Source organism: Phalacrocorax carbo, chromosome 1, assembly GCF_963921805.1.
Source record: "Phalacrocorax carbo chromosome 1, bPhaCar2.1, whole genome shotgun sequence".
Lineage (NCBI taxonomy): Eukaryota > Metazoa > Chordata > Aves > Suliformes > Phalacrocoracidae > Phalacrocorax > Phalacrocorax carbo.
In genome coordinates, this window is record NC_087513.1 from 146292217 (window position 1) to 146300979 (window position 8763).

General features: G+C 49.3%; 1 protein-coding gene across 5 annotated transcripts in view; it reads right to left on the reverse strand.

Moving 5' to 3' along the window:
* Positions 1 to 6984, reverse strand: part of REV1 (REV1 DNA directed polymerase) — a 61659-nt gene extending 54675 nt beyond the window's left edge. For 3 of the 5 annotated variants that reach the window (XM_064438901.1, XM_064438890.1, XM_064438872.1), the window contains exon 1: positions 6776 to 6850. The gene's annotated coding sequence lies outside the window, so the exon portion shown is untranslated. Of the gene's footprint in view, positions 1 to 6775 lie in introns of all 5 variants that reach the window. The other 2 variants (XM_064438908.1, XM_064438882.1) reach the window with 2 other exon arrangements.
* Positions 6985 to 8763: the final 1779 nt, after the last annotated feature.

Sequence of the window (8763 nt, forward strand, 5' to 3'; positions counted from 1 at the left end):
CAGCTATGGTCCATTTAGAGCTTGTCACAAGTAGTGATTTAACTTGGTTGAATTTTCCTTCTACTCGCAGACGACTCCGGCTTCAGTTTCAACATTTCTGCATTTTTTGGTAAAGTTTCCCCCCTCCTTCAGAGTGCCTCAGTGATGAGTGGCTCTTCTTCATAAATTTTCATTGCTACATTTAACCATGTAGCTCAATTCTCTTTTCAGTTCAAATATCACCTCTTTGATATAATCGCTCTTATTGCCACAATACACTGGCAAGTTTCGGCCGGCTTCAGCAATTGGCTTCATTATTTCCCTCCTGCACTTATATTCTTTTGGGGCTTCAACTCCAAGAGGACTTAGCACACTCACAATCTTTATGCCAGCTCCTAAATGCCTGGATTCAAAAAAAAATCCGTTAAGTAAAATCAGAATAAGCAGCATGGCTTGTGGAATTAGGACTCTCAATGCAACATGGTGAATGGACTGTAAATCACCAAAGGGAAATTATCTTTCTCTCTTGGATTTGAGTATCTGAAAGAGTGAGATGAGTATATAAGTTGGGTATTCTTCCTTCAAGTCCCTATGGTTAGCTGTCTATAGTATTTGAGAAGAGAGAACACTCTTATTTTCTTTGAAAAGGCAGGGTGGGATGTTCATTTTTCTACCTTATAAATCAATAGAGCTTGTTTAGGAAGTTTTTAGTTTGTGCACCCTCAATCTGACAACAATCCAGTTCCACAACTTGTGTCTTACACAAGCCTATGCTGAGGCATAGGTCAAGCAGTTGGTAGGTAGGTTAAGTAAACCATGATCCCTCCTCCCAAATAATGAGAAGCATTGCTGCTGTGGAATGATTTAGGACTTCCTAAGAATTCCTAGGCACAACTGAAGAAGGTGTCCTTGTAAAGCTAACGAAAAACTTATCCTGCCTTGTTAAGTGGAGGTATAATCGTTCGAAAGTAACTAACTGGAAAATTTTCATGAGGGGACCAAAGCAAGGAATCTGTGAATTGTCTGAACTTGTTAATTGAATTCAGAACTGTGCTGGCAAAATCCTCGGACATACACTATCTTCAGCTTCCCCAAATTCACAAACTTCAGGCCAGTAGACTGGTGAAATCTTGTCAGAAGAGACTACATATTTTTGATTGATTTAATGTTTTTGTTCAGTTATACATGTGTGTTTACATATATCTGTATGTTTGTGCGCACACTTGAGTGCATGTATATATACACCCATCCCCCCAAACTTATCTTTGCTGCTGACCGATTTGATTGCTCACTACCCAGATTAACAACTTTGGCAATAGAGAATGGCATAGAAACAACTCTGCTCTCTGGGCCAACGCTCTACCTACGGTAATAAGGAGGCACCACTAGTTCTCGACAAGTTACTTTTTTTTAGAAGTGCCCAGGACAGCTGTGCTTTATGCTCAGCTGAAGGCTTTCAGCGTACACTGAGCATGTGGTGATCAGGCCAGGCTTTTTTTCGGGGGTAGAAAGGAGAGATAAGACATCCACTTTGCATATCTCAAGTGGTAGCTGATGTTAGATACTAAGGAGGACTGCCTCTCTACTCACATGCAGGCAGCACTAAACACTTACAGCAGCAAAACCCTAAGAACTCAAGTAACTTTAATAGCAAAAGTTAGTGACTACAGATTCAGTATTAAAATAGGTAGATTTTCTGTTCATGGCAGCTTTTGAATGACATTAATTCCAACTGACATCGCACAGTCAGGTTCCCAAATGTTTTTCTGGATTCGCCTTTGAAAGTACCAGAGCTACAAAATACAAAATCTTTTTTGAAGTAAAATCTTCACAAGATAGGGCTTCTGTGCTTAGCCCTGAAATTTTAAGTTTCTACTCAAGTTTTCTACCTCTTTTGTTAGTCCATGGATATTACTTTTATCATCGACTCAGACCAACAAGACTAGGAGGAATCAGATGAAAGTAATGAGAAAGTAGTGAGTAGTAAGATCAAAACAAACAGAAATATTTTTTCTCATTGCCTAGTTTATTTGTGGATTCTCTGACACAGGAGACCAAGGATGCTAAAAGTCCATATGGGTTGAACAGATGAATGGAATAAAAAGCCATTAAATTCTTTATTTGTTATTTTTGAGAAAAGGTAGCAAACTACAGGAACTCAGAATATAAAGGCAAAGTATCTCAGTATGTTTCTTTTTATTACCTATGCGAACTTCTGATCTGCTCCAACATATTCTCAAGTTTCCTCCTAGATTGAGAGGAAAGTGAAAAGACAAGAGCACAGTGTTTCTGTGTTTTCCAGAAAAAACATAGTCCTAAGTTCCTGGGAGAAAACAAAAATGCTCTAATTCTTTAGGATCCCCAAATAAAACTCAAATCTGACTTGCATTCTTGGCCTGAAGTGGCTTTAAGTCAGTATTTTAAGTATCTCTGACACTGAAACAACAGTGTTACACTGCTGCTTAGTGGAGACAGATCAATACAAAAAGGCCACAGAGCAACAAGGGCCTCAGCCAGGCAAACATGAAGCTTGTAGAACTTAGGTTAAAAATCAACACAGAAATTATGGGAATCATTGTGGAGGGGCAACACTTACAGCATCAAATTCCTGATCAGCCAGAAATTAGAGTGAAGTCATTATCCCCCCTCCCCCAGTAGTGTTTTGTAAGAGGATTCATGGAACTGATGCCATTACAGCATGGAAATCTAGGAAACAGTGGCTGAAAAGCCACTCTTTCTAGTTTCCCAATGCTCTAAAGTTTCCTGAATACTACAGGCAGATTCAGAAACCAGGAACAGTATCTTTTTAATTTTAGTTCTTTAGTTCAACTGGGAGTTGCATTCAAAAGCACAAAATGGTAAGATACATTTACTCTATTTGGTAAACTGCACTAATCATTTACCTTACATGCCACGGAGTCATGGGCTTTCCTATTTGTAAGAAGTACCAGCATTTCATGATTTTCTTTAAACACCAAGAGCTGCTAGGTTTCCAAAATTACCTAAGTGGAGTACAACCACTTGTCCAAGATGCTGACTCATCAGGCCCTGGACTAACAGCTGATCTGAGTCACCTCAAAAAGATGAAGTCATGAGCATGGCCGACAGAACTTTATTTTACTTTGGATATTCATTGACAACTAGAACCTGACCAAAAATGTTAGCAACGGTCCTCAGGATCCTGCCAAAATGCACTGCATTCCTCACCCTGCCGCGGTACCGTCAATCTCTAAGTCAGTATCAAAAAACCTTAGAGCAGTTCTCAACCCTACTCTGCGCAGCTTCAGCACTGCTTTTGTGTTTTAGCATTCAAACCAATCCACCTGCATTTGTGCAGGAATGACTCTGCAAGGTATCTGAGTAGTGTCCTCTCCTAAGCAAAATTAGCTTTCTCTTTCTTAGGATTATTTACTTTCAGAAATCAAGAAGCTGACAAGATCTGCATGAATTCAAGAAGATCAGATAAGGAGGTTACAGCCGATAATTTCCTGATGTTGGGATCTGGTTAAAGTATTTACAGATACCTGGGAACAGAAAGCAAAACCAACACAGCAGAGTTAACCACAGTATGACTAAGCTTTACTTATGCAAGCAACTAAATTTCAAACCACTAGCTTCGGCACTATTAAAAGAGTAGAATGCCCACTGGGAGAGCTGAAGCTTTCAGGTAGGAAAGGAGTTCCCCCCTGCCCCTCCAAATTAATAAAATATTACTTTCCCCAGACTGAAATTCAGGGACCATGTTCTGCTTAGGCATTTATCACAAGGAGTATGGAATATACAGCAGTCCTTTCTATGGGTATAACAAACTAAAAGGATCATCTAGACGAATTTAACGGCCACAGATTCCTTAATTACAGAAGCAACAGCCCTTCAGTTAGTTTTGAAAATACAAGCCACAGAAATGGAAGTTATCGTCACAGCCCAGAAATTAAAGTTGCTCTACACACTCACCTCTTCCACAGAAGAGCAAGAAAGGGGAAGGGTGTCCTAATTCTGACTTCTGTGTTATGAGCACCAGTTACTCCACATGAAATACAGAAGTGGGGGTCCACAGACACGGGAGGCCCTCCTCCCTAAAAACATTTGTGTCTCCAATTAAAATGCTGTCTGGTTTCCACAACAGAGCAGAAAGCTGCTCTCAGGGAAAAGCACTACACACATTTATCTCTTAAAAAAAAAACAACCCAGAACACTTCCACAAGTATACTATATTACACACGTTGGGAGAATTCTTCACACTTTTTTGTATCCACTCAGATTTGCTCTCTTTCTTTCAACTTTCTTTATACCCCCATTGCCAGTCTCATTTCTATTTGCTTCCAGTTCTTCCTCATTTTGCTATGCATAGTAAACACATGGCACTATCACCAAATTAATCTACACTGTATTCTTGAGGGACATTTTCACCATTTGGGTATTTAGCTCCCTTGTTATATCCATAACAGGCAAACACGCTGCTAAGAGCTGACAGAGATCCTGGCGATAATAATATACACCTTTAATTAAAACATTAAAATGTTCAACACAAAATAATTCATTTTTTGTGAAATAAAACAATAGCTTGCAAATTAAATGGGGAAAGCACATGGCAGGGTCAGGCAAGTTATTCTTTTCCTGCTTGTCCTGAACAACTGATTTATTAAAAAGCGGTCCGTGTAATCACGCTATTTTTTTCTACCTACTCAAAACCTGGTTTTGTGTTTGAAACGGTCTTACTTTCTTTTTTTAATCTCTCTAGTATAATCAAAAGGAATGGTAGAAAGATTGAAAATTTGCCATGAAACTTCTTTAAAAGAGACATCTGGGTCAAGGGATCAGAAAGGGCTAATCAAAATCAGCACTCAGTTACAACACACTATCGCTGCATCAGAACAGGCTGTGACTAAGTAGGAGTACATACAGACTATCCAGAAAGACGGACTGGTGCCACGTCTGAAAGGGCAATTACTGAGTAATGCATTGAAGAGACGTATACTGTACACAGAAAAAAACATACAATCAGTTTACTATTGAGGCCTGAAATACACTAATGTATTTTTCCTATTAGAGCTTTACTTTTAAAACAATTTATCTACAAGTAGTTAAACATCAGTGAGTCACAAGGCAGGTGTCTGCACTCTGCCTCCACTAACACTGTCCTACCAATGACCTCTAGTCTGACAGTTTGGGATTATTTACTAACAGGGATTTGGTATCTTGTCCGGTGTAAGAAATGGACTGAAGGGAAGACCAATATGGTGGGAATGAGTAATAAACACACGCTTGAGACGAGATAGCAAAGGATTTGTTAGAGGTTTGGATTTCTGTGTTCAATGTCATAAACCTTAATAAGACAGAACTATTCCAGAAACAAATTTTAAATACAATCTCTTGCAACTGATAGTAATTAGGCAACCGTTTAAAACGGTTCTAACTGAGGGTCAATGGCATCTAAATGAATAAAGAATCTGGACTGTGAAATTACAATCCCCTGGTTTTGCTTCTTTGGACTACAGTATCAAATCTGAGATTGGACCTGGATTTTGAATCAAGATGCAGAAGACATCAACTAATCTTTTAATGAAGAAAATCTCTCAGTAATGCAAGCAGAGTATTCATAGCTCTGTCATTTGAAGACTTTGACGTTAATCTTAAAGCATCAGTAAGAATGGAATATTACAGCATACAACACAGATTTGCTACCAAAAAAAAAAAAAAAAATCACATGCCTGCGATATTATCTTTCTCTCCCTGTTTAAGGTTGACATGCCATTTTAACTGCACACCTCCCATCAGGGGCTTTTTGCTCAGTCTCACAGGTCAAGCAAATGGTAACTACACGGCAAAACGCATCGATGTTAGATGGGGAAGGGGTGAAGAAGCATCAGCGAACACATTTGTCCCTCGGTGTCCGTAAACACAGGTTTACTTCTAAAGCACAGGTCCTCCTCCTCCTCCTTTCCGCACACTGGTTATACCCAGCACTATTGCTCAGCAAATATAACTTGTGACAAACACGACGGAAAACGGCAGGCAGACACGCAGCGACGGCGGAGCGCCACAGCGCGCGGTGCGTTCCAGGGGGTAAGGCTGCGCCAGGGCTCGGGCTCTCCTCCTCCTCCAACCTATTTCCCTGCAATGACCCCTGAGCTGGCAAAACACCGGCGACATCGCCTCGGCGATGCCCCACTCGGGAGCCGTGTTGTGTCTGAGGCGCAGGCCCCATGTGACGGACCCGCGCGCGCACAGGTGCCGCCGCGGGCGGGGGGAGGGAAGGAAGGAGCGGGGCGGGGGCGACCGACCCCCACACGCACACACCTGGCACACCCTCGGCAACTTGCGGCGCGCGCGAGAGAGAGCGCGCCCCCGCGCGCGCCCCTGGGGGTCCGTCCCCCTCCCCCCCACCGTGGGCGCGCGCGCCCTCCCGCGCGCGGGCAACCGGGCCCCCGCGCCGGTTACATAACGCCGCGCGCCGCCTTCCCCCCCCCCCCCCCTTCCCCCACCCCCATTCCCCCTACCACTCCCTCCCTCCCCTCCCCGCCGAGCCCCGCGCCGGGGAAGAGCCGCGGCGGGGAGAAGGACGGGGACCAGGCCGCGGGCCCAGGGAGGGGCCGGGGCAGGGCAGGGCAGGGGCTGCGGGCCCCGCCGCTGCTTCAGGCTCCCCCTTCCCTCCCCCGCCGCCGAGCCGAGCCGCCCCCCGCACGCGCGCACGGGGGCGCGCCCGCGAGCGCCGGGCGGCCATGGGGGCTGGGGCCGCCGCGCCGGGAGGGGAGGGGGAAGGCGTCCGCGCCGGCAGCTCCGCGCCGCCGCTCACCTTTCGCCGCGTCCCAGACGCACATTCCCGGGTCGCAGCCGCCGCCGCCTGCCCTGCCGGGCGTGTGGGGGCTTCACATCGCGACTCCCCCCCTCCCCACCGGCACGGACGCACGCAACCACCGCCTCCTGCCCGCCTTCCTCCTCCTCCTCCTCCTCCTTCCTAGCTCTCAGCCCCGGCCGCACTCTCCCTCCTCCCTCTCCCTCTCTCCCTGCCTTCCTGCTTTCCTTCCTTCCTTCCTCCCTCCCTCTCTTCCCCCCCTCCTTCTCCTCCCCCTCTCGGTGTCCCCACCAGCAGCCCCTCCTTCCCTCCCCCCCCCGCCCTTCTTGCGAGCGCGTCACGAGAGAGTCTCGCGCCACCAACCGCCGCTCGGTCAACAAGCGGCGCGCGCCGGGCAGGCCAGCCGGCCGGCCCGCGCCCCGCCCCCCCTCACCAACGCCCCCGGTGGGATGGGGCGCCCCCTAGCGGCTCTCGCCCAGCTGAAAGTCGCGTGCGGCGCCGCCGCCGAGAGAGCTGGGGAGCGCTCGCGCCGGGCACGTGACGGCGGGGCGGGTGGGAGCTGTTCGCGCCTCTCCCTCCCCTCTGCCTGGGTGGGCTGCGGAGGGTGCGGGGTGGCGGCGCCCCCTGGCGGCCCGAGGGGCGCGCCGCAAGCGCGGGGGCTGCTGCAGCGGCGGCGGCCCGCATTTCACAGCGGGACGGGACGGGCATGGCAGGGGGGAGCGGATCACGGTGCCGGGGGTAGCTCGGCCCTCCCGCTTCCAGCTGCCGCTGGGAGTCATCGGCCGGCCGGCGGAGGCGGCGAGGGTCGCGCGCGTCCGCCCGCAGTGCGGCTGCGTCACCCCGTAAGCCCAGCAGCAGCAACCGGCGGCGGCAAGGAGCGGGACCCGGACCCGGGCCCGGGCCCAGTGCGGGCGGGCGGGCGGGCGGCCTGCGGGAAATGGGCTGGCAGCTCTGCTGCCCCCCCGGCACTGGCACGGCCCGCTCGCCGGGGGCTGAGCTGCGCCGCAGCGGAGGGGGAACCCCCCACATCCCTTCCGCCGCCCGTTGGTACTCCCGGGGCCGCCGCGCGGGGAGGCAGGGCGCGGCAGAGGCCCCCGTTGGGCCCTGCAGCACACCCGCCCCGCCGGGGTCCGGGGACGGGAGGGGAGGGAGGGCGGGCGGTGGCTGGCGGGCCCGCCCTGTCCCCGCCCTGGCGGGGTCCCTCTGGATGGAGCGGCGCTGAGTCTGCCTCAGGCCTCGGCAGCCTCGCACTAGCGGGGATTTCTACCGCAAGAGAAGGGCCTTCCTGTTCTCCTCACTCGCTGGGTGTGGGAGGAACACCCGCGGGTCCTCGCGTGTGATACTGCATTTTTAATTAGCCAGCTTTCTCAGAGAAGTGCACCGGTGCTGCCTGCTCTCCCCTGGTAACTTTCGAATCCAGCGGCCGTTTCAGCCCGGTTTGGCGGCGGGATCTCGGCCTCAGCAGTACGAAGCTCACAGGTTTCATTAGAAAGAGCAGCAGTGAGGTAGCATGAGAGCCCGAGATAATTTCCTTGCTGAGCTTTCTAGCGCCAGCCAGCACACTCCTGTGCCAGGCCAGTCACAGCATGCGAGGGCCCTTCTCCAGTTCTTCCCCAGTTACCGCTCATGGGAGAGCACTGGGGATACTGTGAAGTGTGTCTGCGGGGAGGCTGGGGAGAAGGGAAAACCAGTTGTGGGGGAAGACACAGGGTACGTAGGGATCCTTGCACAGGAAAGCAGGTGTTACTGTGGTATGGGAATGTAGGGGAAAAGAGACAAATTCTTAGGAAACCAGGCCTTATTAGTTGTACTACTTAAAGAAAATCTGTTTGTTATTGAGTTACCTGTTCTGTTTGTGCAGTTTGTTTTAAAAGTAGAAGATGGCCTGCGTCCTACAACTGTATCCACTTATGCAGATCGTCTAGGAGTCCCCATTGATACTGGGCAAAACTCCAGCTTGGCTAGAAGCACAGCAGTCTACCCACATG